We start from the raw sequence: 14,563 nt of genomic DNA, 5'->3' as shown, positions 1-14,563 counted from the left end.
TATCTTGCTGTATGTCTGCACAGACCAAAGCTCATGGAGACCATTTACAGGCTATGTTTAAATGAGCAATTCCAGGTACCACAGGCAGTGTCGTCATGGTACCAGCACAGGCAGCAGAGCCCACTTCTGAAACCCAAAAAATATGCAGGTAACCACTGCTGTGCTCTGTAGCTCACCAGCTGCTGAGCAGGTAATATAAAGCTAGTTCTAGGTACAATCCCATGTGTTTATTTAAGCAGTGAAGCCAGCAGAGGAATTTCTTGCTTCCTGTCATTCTTTTTTTTTGCTCCTGCATCTCTGTTACCTTCCACTGTCTCCTGTTATGCCACTATAGCTATCCATGAGGATCATGGGAAATGGAATGATTGACTTTATCCATATGAAGAAAACAAACAAAAAACCTCAAACAAACATGGAAAAAAAAATAAAAAAGAGGAGAGAAAAGCAAGCAATACCAAATAATTTTTCTCTAGAGTTGCTGTAATGGTTTGCAAGCAAAACCAGTGAGAGACTCCAAGGCAGAAATACAATTTAACAGGAAAAAAAAAAAGAGGAAAAAATAAAATACATGCAATAGTACAAAAGAAAACCACTGACAGAGTCAGAATACAACCTGACACCCTGCTAGTTAGGGTGGTGGTTGCAGTCCAGATGAAGTGGTCTTGTGGAATAGTGATCCTCTAGGTAAGTCTGGTAGCTCTTGTCCTCTGGAAACCAGTAGTTAAGGGCTGCCTTGGTGCTCCAAACCTCAGATTTGTTCTAGGTAGGAAATATTTGGCTCCTCCCCCTGGGCGGAGCTTTTCACAATGGGATGATATAATTTTATCAGTAGTTCAGTGGGACTCAGTGGCCCATTAACAGAAGATATTTTCCTGGAGGAAGGATGAATGTGGGAAACAAAGAACACTGCCCCACCTGTTTTTTAACAGATGGGCCATTAACAAATTATATCTCCTGCAGAGATAAGGATCACTGCCCCACCTGGTTTCAACAGATGGTGATAGAATACATACTTTTGGACACATCTTTACATTGTAACCTAGAACAGTTGCATAGGGCCCACAAGAGGCAGGGGCTGAAATCTGAAATGGTCAAGGCTGGAAGCATAGGTGGAAATCTCCCCTGAACATGTATAAGTGGCGCTAGTCCAAATGATGTCCCCGAAAGAATAAACACAGTTTTTTCTTTTTCAGTCAGCTGCCAATACTCTTCATTAAAACATTTTGGTTTTGTTCTCTCTAGCAGTGACACACCAGGGACAAAATCTGGAAGAAGGCTGCCTCCTGGAAGTACTGCTGCTGCACAGCGTCCTACTGGTACATTTTGTCTTTTGCTTGGCAGCCAGACGTGGGACTTGCTTTTGACACTGTGCTGGCTTTCACTAATATCAGATTGTGAGGGGTTGTTTAATCAGAAACAAAAAAGTGAAATGCAATAAAGAATACATTATAAGAAGGACCAAGCTGTTGTTGCAATTCCTGCAACTTGAAAGAAAAAGATGTAAAAACCAGCAGAGATTTGATTATCAGCTTCCCCAAAGGATACTAATATTGTAATTACCAAACTCTTTCTAAAGCAGGATATAGCTACAATTATTGCAGCACAAGAACTATAGATGGAGAAGGATACAGAACATGCACTGTAGGACAGAAACCAGGATGTTTCAGTTGGTGAAAATCTTTGGTCTCAGGAGAGGCTGGAGAAGCTGAGACCATCTTCAGAGAGAAATGAGAGTGCTGGAGGGGGCTTCCTACATGTTCTCAGACAATTAAAAGGCAGCTGTGTTTATGGATTTTTCTTAGCCTGGGAGAATCCACTAGGAGAGAGTAAGGTCAAATGGGGCATTCAAAATGACGTAGGCAAGGATGTCAGCCTTTCCCAGTGTCCTATGAAGACATTTATGCAATATCATCTGTAGCTGGGCTGCCATACCTAAGGCTGTTAACACAGAATGAACTGTGCTTTTCAATTTAGAACTGACAAATAAAATAGATTGTTCATCTCTACTGAAAAAAAGGGGGGGGGAAAAGTAAATAAACAAAATAAAATCTAGGCAGTATATTTGGCGCCCTGGCACTTAGAGAAAATGTTTGTAATTACAAGTTTGTTATTCAGACCTGTGCCCTTTTTCTGAGTTGAAGTTAGAAGTGAAAAGAGAATGCCACAACCCAAGCTAGGGGCCACTCCAATACAGGAACTATCATCTTATAAACAAAGGCATGGCCTGACTTAGGTATTTCAAGAGATGCAGCAGAAGACAGCAGTTAGTGTCAGCCTCTGCCTCAGAGACATCAGTTCATCCTGTGTCCTTGGACTTTTTAAAAACCAAGCAGCTACTACCCTGACCACACAGAAGGATCTGAAAGTATTCACACACAACTTCTGTTTCCATGCAGTCCTTGGAAGAGCTGTAGAAAAAGCCAGGGTGCCACTGCCAAAAGAGCTGAATCTCTTTTATCTCTTCTGTATGTCTCTTTACAACTAATGTAAACTCTCACATTAGAGTCCAATGAAAGATTCCTGTGCTGGGCTGAGCCCCAGGTGAATAAGGAACCTTGGTAGTTTGAAGTATCAGCTGTTTACATTTGAAAGATATCCAGTGTGGCTGGCCAATGGGTGGTGACTGTAAGCACTTGAACTTCACACGGATAAATGTTGATGGTTTAAGATTATGGATTTTAGTTAGTGGCTGAGTCTAAAAAGGGCAAACAGGTTTCATTAAAGGATTCATTGTGATCTTTGAGTATACAAAAAAAAAAAATAAAACAACCAAACAACTCCTCCAGAACAAACAAACAAAACCAACAACACAAAAACAACCCCCAAGCAAAATCTGTATAATGTTACCAGAGTTGTTCTTGGACAAGAACTATCAGGGATCCTCCTGTGCTGAAATACAGTGTTATTAACCAAAATTGACTATGTAAAAGGAGACATCCAGTCTGACCTTGCTGCCAAGACTTCTGAAATGAACAGCAAAGTATATCCTCCTCCAGTGTCAAGTCATCAAATCTAGATTAGATGATAAATCTTCAGGTGAAGAAACCATTCCTTCTCCATTCATTAAGGACACACCCAGACAGCTCCTACAAATTAAAGATCAGGGAGATGAATCTACCTTTAGTGAAAAATAGTTTCTTCCTTTCTTCCCTAATTTACCATCAAAGACAATGGAGAGACATCCCAATCCAGATTCCAGAGCTCCCAGAATGGGGATGTGATAGGACACTTTCAGGTGTTAACCTCTGGACACAGAAGATACCATCTAATGCAGATGTTTACCCTCATGTTCAGTGCAGTCACTAGCAAATCCCAGCCAAACCCTGTAGCCAAAAAAATAGAAGTAATTTCTCCTATGCAATGAATATTTTCTTGAATTATGAAAACATTATGCCTGTTGTTTTGAACAAAATCCTGACTCATCCTTAGTTGACCTAGTTGACATTTTTAGTAGTTTCTCACATTTCTGCATTGCAGTGCTGTTACTATATATCTACAATAATGTTATAAAGATCAAGGGCTCAACTTGTTTCAAAAAGGATACCTGTAAATATTCCTACATGCTTTTATGGATGGTGATCCAAATTCTGCATTCACTTTTCTCTGGATAGCGGGGAAAGATTTTCAGTTAAAGCCTGTTAGGTAATTATTTTATCTTACATTTCTTGAACACTTATTTGTGGTCCAGAAGACCATGTGATTTAGAATCTTATAAGATGCATTAAGTTGGCTTAAGAAGAGCCACATAATGATTCCATCTAACTAACATGTTAAATTGGAATAAAGTTGGATTAACTCACAAGAAAAAAAACCACCAAATACTCCAGATTCACCCCAGTGACCAGTGATTCACCCCGGGCTGAATTTCTGTTCAAGGAAGATTTTCCAAGTTACTGAAATTCTGGCTGTTGAGCAATTACTCATCTGCAGTTCTGAAGGACATTCTTCACATTCCCCACTTCTACTATGAGCTAGTAAGTATAAAAAATGAAAGGAATAAGCAAATGAAATATTTGAGCCTCTTACCAAAACACACTAACAGCTAATCATAATGCAGTCAAGGAAGGTGCACTGCCATAATGTATTCAACAATGTGTTAAAGTTCCCATTGCAGTCAAACAAAATCTATTGTAAGAGATTTCTAGATAGACTCCAATTAATATCACTTACAGGAGGTCTTACTTGTCTCTAGGAGGCCAGACCAGCTGGGGCAGCCTGTTGACTGACTGCAGGGCTTTTCATCCAGCTCACAGTCAATGAGCAGCTGCTGCTTTTGGTTACTCTCTAGGGCGCACCCATGGAATTTTCCTTGGATGGAGGCCCTGATCACACGAAAGTGGCAAGCAGGTTCTTGGGCTTCTCTGCTGCTTTCCTGGCCAGGTGATGGCAGCTGGATTTAGAAGAACAGGTCAAATGGTGCAGACAACAGTGGGAACTGGGACATGTTTTTCCAAAGGAGAGTTGCAGAACAAAATAATGCCACTGCTACAAATTCTAACTCCAGTTCTTTCTAGGTCAGATGGTCTTTAAGCATAGTTGAAATGCTTTGTAGCCTTCATGCTATCAGCAACTCACATTTGAATGCTTTTTTCACAATACAGTGTTCCCTCTTAGAAAGAGGAAGGAATCTCAGAGTTTAGGACTGGGATTGCCTCATGTGGTAACTGATTTAGTTTCCAGTTGGCACCATAGGAATAATAATTCCCTAGCCAAGAGGGGATCCTGTGAAGATGAACATATTTTAGGCATTCAGTTAGCAGAGATACCATAACTGAATGAGCTATCAGAAATGCTGAGAGGATCTTGCAATGTTATGTTGTGTGTCCCCTTGTCCCAATATAGTGTCATGGTAGGTGACTTCTAACCCTCTCCTAGACTATATTTACATGTGCCCTATTTACACAGCCTTGTTTCATGCCTAGATTTAATGTTTGATACCCCTTCTCAGGGCTCACCTGCACAAACAAATCTGTTTTCACACTTTCCCTGTAGTTGCTTGAGCAGGTTCCCTTCCCTTTTATCATTACTCAGAAGTCCTCAAACAATTTGCTCTCATCGATCTGTCAAGGCAAGCATACTCAGATAGATACTTCAAACAGTATCTTCTTCCTTTTCCTCCTGCCTCTCTTCTCTGAGCAGCCTGTACATATAGACAAACTAACTGGCTGATGCCTTCAAAATACATGTCCAAGCCTCTGTTAAAATCTGTCCCCCTTGCTCTGAAGCTGAATGAGTTGCAGAGCCTCTGACAGGATAAGGCCTTGACTACTGGAGTTTTTAAAACTATGCATCCCTTTGATCCCTTTCCCAATATGCACAAAATACTAAAATTCTCTCCTGGATTTCATTACACATAAAAAGACATGAAAGTGCAATTTGCTCCTTAATCATCAACAACTACCCATCAGCCCTAGCTCCAAGCGAGACCATTCTGGCCACTTCAAGAAATGGTTTTGAAATTTCCATTTCCAGATTGCCCTGGCAGGTATAACTGTGACTTTGCAAACAGCCGCAGCTGTGTGTGCTAATTGCTTTTCTCTAAATTATTTAGGAGACGTTTTTGACTGATGAGATTTCTCACAACAACATGTGCTAACCATTGGCAGTGGGCTCCTGAAGTGGTGGGAACTCCATCACCTGCCGAGCTGCAGAAAAGCCAGCTGTTAGCAGGCACTGCATCCCCCCTCCCTGTGCACTGAGCTGGGAGGGCAAGCTCTACCTTCTTTCAGCTCTTTTTCCAATGACTGCTCAATAGAAATTTATGTGTAAGCATTATATCTGCACATAACACACACCCACTACTTTTGGGATTAGATCAGAGAATACTGGAGACTGCCTAATTTAGATAAGGCAGAATATAGGGTGTCAAAGACCTGTGGAAGACAATCCATTTCACTAAACAGGACTTTTCAAGCTCTGGTCCCAGAGGCAGCAGGGATTCTGTAAAATGCAATTAGGGCAGCTACAAATCAATAGGCTTAAATTCATCACATAGAAGGTAGCAGATTTACTGGAAAATTTTTACAATATACATAAACTGAAAAAGAATGGAAAACACGGCTACAGAGAGAACAAAATATTTATAATGACCCACCACTTTATCACTCTTTTTTTCCTGGAGGGTTTATCTCTGTCATCCAGCTAAAAACTACTTTAAAAGCTATGCCTGAAGGTAACCATAAGCCCTGTCAGTTAAATTAAAAAAAAAAAAAAGAAAACTTGCATTCCAGGTCCAGTAATTTGTGCCAGTATTTTTCCTTTCCCTTTCAGATATGAATAACTGATAGGGAGAAGCAGTTAGAACCGTGTTGGGTAGAAAAAAACTTCATGTCTAGAGTTTCTGGAGCTCAACAAGGAGTAGCCAGAGGAATGAAGCAAAGCAGCCTGTTAGAATTACTGCTCACTATTGGTTCTGTGATTACCTTCCCAGGAGGCTCTCAAGGTTGTTGGGTGAGCTACTGATGTGACATCTTCATGAGTTTCACAGCTTTGTTTAAGAAGTAAGTTTAGCTGGGATTCTCAGCTAAACTCTAGATGAAATTGTGCACAGGGTATTTTCCTAAGCAGTAGTTTTATCCTGCCCATTCCATAAGTTTTAAACAATTTGAATTTGCTTTGTGCTCATTTATTCTATATATGCCAGAAGATTCAATGTTTTCTGTTCAAAAGTGTACTAACCCCAGATATGGAAGTTCAGACAAGAAAGAGATGGTGATAAAGGGGTCTCTGTTGTTTCTCAGAGGTGAGCTGGTATTTCAGAGCCAGGTCAGATATTCCTGAGGAAGTGTATGAACTGAATTGTTGTGGAAGGTGTGCAGAGGACAGCACAACATAATCCAGCTGTGCATAAGGTCAGGAGGAAGAAGGCAGGACAGAGTGTGCATTGCTCTAAGAGCACCCAGAAGTTTCAGTTCCTTACTCCTTTCTCCCTTGCAGTGGAGTTGACTCACTGGCTGTGTCCTGTGCAGTAGGTGGAACTTGGGAGTTGAAACAAAGGTCCCAGCTTCCAGGCCTGCTCCCTCAGAACAGTGAGCCACATGGACTCCTTGTACTTCCATGAAACAACAGCCTGGGGATAAGGAGTTGGCTTCCCTACAGAAGGAGAGGAGGAAGCGGGGGAGGGAACTGATGCTCCCAGCCACACATCACAGATGCAAAAGGAGACAGGACAGAAGGTATCTGTCTGGATCTGACACAGACTAACAGCATGGCACAGGTAAGGCTAGGAAGTCATTCACGCCTCATTTCTCCCACCTGTAAATTATTCCTCCCCCTTCATCATCCCCATTGGCACATCATTATGACTGCTCAATTAATTAACAGTTTAAAAGAGCTTTGAGACATTTAGATGAAAGAAAAGGATTTTTTTTTTGTATTTCTGTTTCTCCAAAGTTACATGTTTAAACACTGAACTTTCTAAGTCCTTTACTGATGATGAAGATTTACTTCCTATTTATGGATGGGGAAGTTAAATCATGGAAATGTTAAAGCACACGTTTTGAGAAACAGCCTTAAGTTCCAAGATCCTACTTCCTGCATGTTCAGTTACATACAAACACAGCTTGCCTTTCACTCCCAAAATCCTCCCTGTGAGCAGCCGCAAGTGAAGACATTCACCCACTGGAGATCTTGTGTTCAGGACCCAAATCAAGTATCTCAAAACTCAACCCTCTCTAGGAAACCTAAAAGAAAACCCAAGAAAACCTGTCTGGAAGCAGCTCACTCCAGTGCTCTGCCCACCACATCCCACAGAGCACCCTTGTGTTTGGCCAGAGCTTTGGAACAGCTTCGTTGCCACTGGGGGGTCACAACACAGGATCAGACTTTGGGAAGTGTCTGTCACATGGCTCTCCAGCTCAGTGAGTGTAAATCAATGCATTATAGGAGTGAGAGTTTTCTTGACCAAATCAACTAAAACTCTCACATAAAAATAGAATGCTGGAAGGAAAATCTGTCCATTATAGTGTTTAACAGAATACCCAAGTTCCTGTCAAAAACAAGAGAATAGAGAATCTCCAGCCAGCTTTAATAGCAAGATCTTTTGAAATACTCAGCCATCTGTCACAGCAGGAGTGCTTGTTGTTCAGCCCTTCTGAAAAATTTGGCCTTTCTTTGGGAACACGATGCTTTTGAAACTCCGGCTCTCAGGCCCCTCCTAGGAATCACTTCTTTCATGGAAGGTCCTTCTCTTTTTGTATCTACCACACAGAGCTAGACAGAGCTGTCCTCAGTGTGGTGCAACCTGCCAGTAAAGCAGGTAGAGATGAGCTTGAAGTGCAAAACTGGAAGGTTGCCCTGAGCTAGCCCTAAATCCAAGGAAAAAAGGGTAGGTTAAGTCCAGGACTAGCTATACTTTCATTTAATACTTCTTAAGAAAAACATTACAAACATATTTTAGCAAATTTCCATATGTATGTATCTCATGAAAAGTGAACACAGAGTTCTCCTATTCCCCCTCCTCTGATTCTTCCAGTCCATTCTCTTCCTTCTCTCACTGTTGTTGACACTTCCATATGAAGGAGAGGTAACAAAGGACTCAGCAATGGAATGAACTGCTCCATGCTCATAAAAGATTGTTAATAGTAAGACCTCAGTTTGGGGTGGAAAAACAGCTTTCAGATAGAGCTTTCTGGGGGTTAATAAAATCTGCTATACAGAAAGGAAAATCCAGGAACAGGTGAATCATTTCATACACTGGGAGCAGGCAAACAGAGACAGAATCATGCACAGCACTGCACTGAAACAGAATCACCCTGTAAACACCTACATCTGGAACCTGCAGTGATTCTCCTCCACATAACAAACGCTTTAAAGCAATGACATGAAAACAGCCCAGCAAAGCAGAGCACTAACCTGGACATTTGCCCTTTCCTCTGCTACTGTTGTATTAGAAGTACATGCTGGTCTCCATTTTAACAAATATAGATTGAGTTCCTTGTGGTTCTCTGGGACAGAGACAAAAATCATGTTACCTTCAATGAAGCAAGACCTCCAACAAGTTGATGTGATATATAAAAATATTTTTTTATTTCTGAAGTGGGCCAAGAAGCTTTGAAGTTACATTAATACCTCCAGATAGAGAGTCACACAATCCCTCCTGCTGCAGAGAAACCTCAGTAAAATGGCTACATGAAAGTCAACAGCAAAATTCCCACCAGTTTCACTGTGAACAAGACTTCAGGCCATAAATCTGTTCTGTAAAGGGTTTCCTACCAAATGTTTGGAAATTATTTTTTCCAAAGGAAAAAAATAAAGCTAATTGTTTCATTGTATTTTCTATAAAAAGCCATAACCAAATATTTCATTTTACATTGGGGTCAATCCCAATTAAAAAATTTCCAGTTCTCACACACATCTTCACAAAGCAGTGTAACTCTGTTGGCTGACATGTTCTCTTGCTAAACTGAACTGACACACAAGAGCTTGATAATGCCAGGCAAAATGTTTTGAACTTTCCAGCCCCACAAAAGATAAAAAACCAAAAAAACCCAGCATATCAAGGTTCCTCTCTGACCCTCCCTCCCCAGTTTGCACAGTACAAATACATATGGTAATACTACAATTTTTGAAAGATATGTTTAAACTATAATTCACATCACAAATGGCTACCACCTGGCACAACCCTGCCAAAGTTGAGAAGTTACTCTGGAAAACAGAGCATAATTTGGAACAGAATTCTGCCTGAAGAGCTCCATGTCCCAAAGACCCCAACAAAACCTTCCCCTTGGCACTGCTCATTCCTTTTCAGGAAAAGCCCAGCGGAAGGGAGGCAGTCAGTGTGACCGCCAGTTTTGCAGAGTCCGTGAAACTCTTCAGAGACATGACCCCTGTTCTGGCTCTTGGATTTCCAACAGAGGACTCTATTAAAAATTATCCTCTCTAGGGCCCCAACATCTTCACCCTTAACCTTTCTGAGTCATTAAAGAGTATTCAGCCCATAATACAACAAATACAAACTTCCATTTGCTACATTCAAAGCAAGCTTCCATCTGCTACAGCACAGCAACCTCAGAAGCTACTGAAACATAAAGTAATGGCCCAGACTTTGTTCTGCAAGGCTGAAGTCCCAGGAACTGAAAAGAACTTCAGCACTTGCTTGAGCTTAAGCATAAACTGAAATGCATGGCTGAATAGGAATGGCCTGAGGAATTATGCAAATGCTTAGCTGAATCCGGGTCCAAATATGAATTACTTTAAAAGATAGAGAAGCAAGCAGTGCAATTTAATAATTTTTATCTCCTTACCAAGAATGCACAAGCTCTTACAGCTAATATTACAGCATCTTCTGCTGCTGCCAGAAGCCAAATGACCTATTCTTTAACAGTCAAGCTCTCCTCATTTTCAAACTGAAGATTAGTCCATTTATGCCGAACAGTGGCACAGAATGACAATTTCATAATACACAGATTGAGAGCTATTCCACTCACATGTTACATTATCTTGCCCTTTATCCACTGCACTACCACTTGCAATTGACTATCATGATAATAAGGTGGAGCTGCTTCTAATCTCCAATTTTGTATGTTCTGGGATGCTGGCAATTCATTATATACTACCACAGAGTGACCAACTGGATCTGACCTTGAATCTGAACACAGAATCTGAACTCCAGAAAAAGTGGAGACATAATTTATTCATATGAACAGACTGCAGTAAAGTTACAATGTGAGCTAGGCACTTCCTTAAAATGCTGAATAAAATGAATCTCCAGCAATGGCACTGCCAAAGGCAGCCAGCACTTCCCAGCAGACTCCAAGCACTGTCCACAAATGATCCATCCCATAAACATGAAGGCTGATCGTGAAAATTTTTCTACACATGACTAGTCCTTACTTCATCAAATATTCTCCCAGACATGAGCATTTTCAGGGTCAGATCCCACAGCTGTACTGCTAACAGGCAGTGCAATAAGTGTGCAACACAGTTTCCAGTTTGCTCTCCTTGCAAGAATATCAGTGAATCCATAATATAATCTCTGATTATGTCACCATAGAAAACTAATGTGTTACAGTAGGACATCGTAACCCTTCCACACACTAAAGAAAATCTTTATTTCACTGTGATCTGAGCAGAAATGCATCAGAGAAAGTGGCAAGCAATTAATAAATTCTGCTACCACAAAGAGGATTGTGGTAATTACAGCACAATTGCCATAGAAGATATACAAAAGAGCTCACTGAGAAAACATCCCAATTTAGACTGCACAAATCCAGGGACTGCTTGCTAAAAAAATACAGAGTATTTTACTTCTAGGTCACTGATTTCAATCTGGCCTCAAAGGAAAAAATGACTGGAAGTTAATGCCAGCTGACAGTGGTGTGAAAGCTGCAGGGTGGATCTCAGCCCACTTCCTAGCAGATTGGAGGACACAACCCAAGTATTTGTGGTTTGTGTAAGTAATACGGCTAAAAATTCAGGCTGTGATTCAATGATACTGCAAATCCAGCTGTAGGACTCTTAGGACAAGGAGCTGATATGACACACACAATTCTGCTGATTCCAGCTTGTCTGAAACCTTTTGACAAGTTAACAGTGCACAAACAGGTGCTGGGGTAGATCAGATATCATTGTGCTCTTTACAGCTGTAAGAAAAATCCAGGTTGTGTATGCCAAGCACTCCAACAGGAATGTAGGTAAGTGCCCACAGCTCACTGAGATCCAGACTGCCTGGTATCAAGGGTCACCAATCCATGGCCTCCAAGCTTCATCCTTCAGTGACAGCAGGTGCAGGCAGTGTAGGAGGAGCAGGCACATCAGAACTGTGCTGTTTTACTGCTGCTGGTCACTCTCTGAACCGGAGACAAGTGAAGGTGCTGTCTCCACCTCCGTCTGTCCTGCAAAAGGGTGGAGGGTGCCAGATGGTTTGCAAGTCACCCAGGGCACATAAAGCCACACAGGCATTAAATAGCATAAATAGCGAGGCATTAAATGACACCATCCCTGCTGGCACCACATCCCTGCTCATCACTGCTCCATTCATTTAAAGACTTTAAAGAGAAATAGGAGATTAGAGAGATGTGCTGCTGCCTTTGATAAGCCTGAAAATAGAAGCAATGTTTGTGTTAATCCTATAGCAGTAATACAGAAAAGGCACGATTCACTGCAGTTGCAGGAATAGTCTAGTGCAATCTGTTTTCCCAGTGAATTTCTCCACGGAAAGATGGGTCACAGGGCACACCTGCAAAATGCATCCAGGCGTTTGTATCTGCATTGTGTCCATGGCCTCTGTTCCAACAGATGGTTGGCCAAAGGATTTCTTCTACTTTTATTTTATTTTGTTTTTGTTTTTTTTTTTCCTGAACACACAGGAGCAGAGCAAGCCCTCCTGCCAACAGGACAGTGAATGCAGAGCATTCAGCAATGAAAGGGTAACCTTGATTAGTGTCTAATGTGTAAAAGCCAGTTACTTTTCAGCACATAATAAAGTAGAAGAGTTCTGCTATGACCTGCCAGAGTTCTTCAAGCTGCTCTGAGGAACACTGTTGGAGATGCTGTCTATACAATCTCTGCTCCAGGCACCAGCTAATCCTTGGTCCTTCCACCCAGGTGGTTTCTCCTGCTTCACTGCAAGATTGCTCCTAGATAAGGGTCTTTACTGCTTATTATGTAACAGGCTATCCCTTATTCAGCAGCACAAATGTTAGGGCAGCTCTACCTGACTTGCACCTACAGATAGAAAATTAAGACAGCTTTTAGATTCCTTATTTTTCTGTCTTATTTCAGTTTAAAATGATTACATTCTGTAAGCAGTATGTATCCCTCATTGCTGCTGGTAATGGAGAGGAGTGAGCAGCCCTGTAGGTAAGAAAATAAGAAATTCTGGATCCACTGAGTGAAAATATCCTTGCTGAATGTTCCCCTTAGAACTCTACACCTTTGGGAGAGAAGCCAAAAGAGGCTGGATTAGCTAGTGTGAAGGCTTGCAAAATCAACTGTAGTTTGGAAAGGCAATACCATCATAAAGGTGCTGCTGAGAATAGAGAGGGATTAACACGGTGTTTGAGTGGATCCACCACGTCTTGGGATGAGGAAACATGAACAGTGTTGGCATTATGTGATTGTAATAAAATCATGCTGATGATGGAGAGGGGGAAAAAGTGATACCTCTTCTCTACTAAATAAAAAGAAAAGAATGCTGACTAAAAGGCTGCAGTCCCTGTGCACACAGCCACATTTCACTGAACTGCAGAGAAAATCCCCCATTCGGGACAGACTGTGTTTAGCAGAGGCCACAGAGGAACAGGAATCAGGAACTGGAGGTAGCAGTACAGAAACAGAATAAACCAAGGACTTTCCTCATTCTTTGAAAACCTAGGGCACTCACAGGACAAAAGCTTCCCTGGGGGCATGGGAGTGGGGTAAAATCTGTGCTTTGAAAGGGAAAAAAAATCACAGTTTATAAAAAGGAGGGTGGGAATCACAGATCTGGAAACCAAATGCATTCAGGGGGAGGGGTGTTGCAAATGGGAGGAAATATTTTTGTGCTTTTCAGGGATTTCTAAATCCATAAACCTACAAACTTAACTTCCATAAGGTATTCTGCTTGCTCTCTCTCTCTTCCATTTCAGAGCTTATCTGAAGATGAAAATGTTAAGCCGTTAGCATTAAAAAAGAAGGAAAAAAAGTTAAGTGTTTTTAATTTTAAAAGAAGAAACTTCTTTATCTCTGCATAATCAGTTAAAAGTTGCCTGTGGTGTTTTGTCCATGTGCTAAGTTTCCTTTGGGATCCACTTACATCTGCATAATCATCTATTTTAATTATATGATGCCATAGGGTATATGATACTGTATGGACAAGTAAAGAGACAAGGAGATGACAGTGGGACAGAAAATACAGCCACCACATTTCCATCAGCAAAAATGACTGTTGCATGTAGTCATGAGCATGGGATAGAGGAGGAAAAGTCATGTGAAATGAGTTACTTCAATCCTTCAAGTCCCTAAAATAAATTCCTTCAATCCCTTGTGAGGCAGATTTTCTCTCTTTTCTGTTCCATATCTCAAACCCACTATGATCCCTGCTCCAGACTGTGGCAATACACTTCAAGCCAAGGCATCCATCTTCTCCAGACTATGATCCCAAGACTCTGCCATTTCAGAAGCCCCCATCTCACAGCAACCCCCCCCAGTCCCAACTCTAAATACCACCATTTCTCCAACCTCCCTGTTATCATTTATGCATATATAAACACTGACATTTTCTATACAAAAAAGATCGGGAACTTCTGGTATCTGAAGAACCCCAGATCACTCCTTCCAACCCTGAAATGTTCCTATTTCCTAACCTCATTTGCAATGGAGGTGATACAAAGAAGGAGACTTGTTCTCATCAACCACAGCAGAAGGATCTCTAAATTGGAGAGAGATCAGGGGAATATGGCCTGTACACAGCCAGATCTCTGAACAGCACATGCTGCTTATCACACCAAGCCAGAGTCATGACTGCATTTCTTCCTGGCAGATGAATCCTTTCTCTTCTCTTGTTTTTCTCTACCAGTGGCTGATGTGCTGTCCCAGCACCTCTCCAGAGACCAGCAAAGACAGTGGTAGGTACAGTGGCAGC

The sequence above is a fragment of the Cinclus cinclus genome, chromosome 10 (assembly GCF_963662255.1).
Source record: "Cinclus cinclus chromosome 10, bCinCin1.1, whole genome shotgun sequence".
Taxonomy (NCBI): Eukaryota; Metazoa; Chordata; class Aves; order Passeriformes; family Cinclidae; genus Cinclus; species Cinclus cinclus.
Note: the sequence above shows the minus strand (reverse complement) of the source record.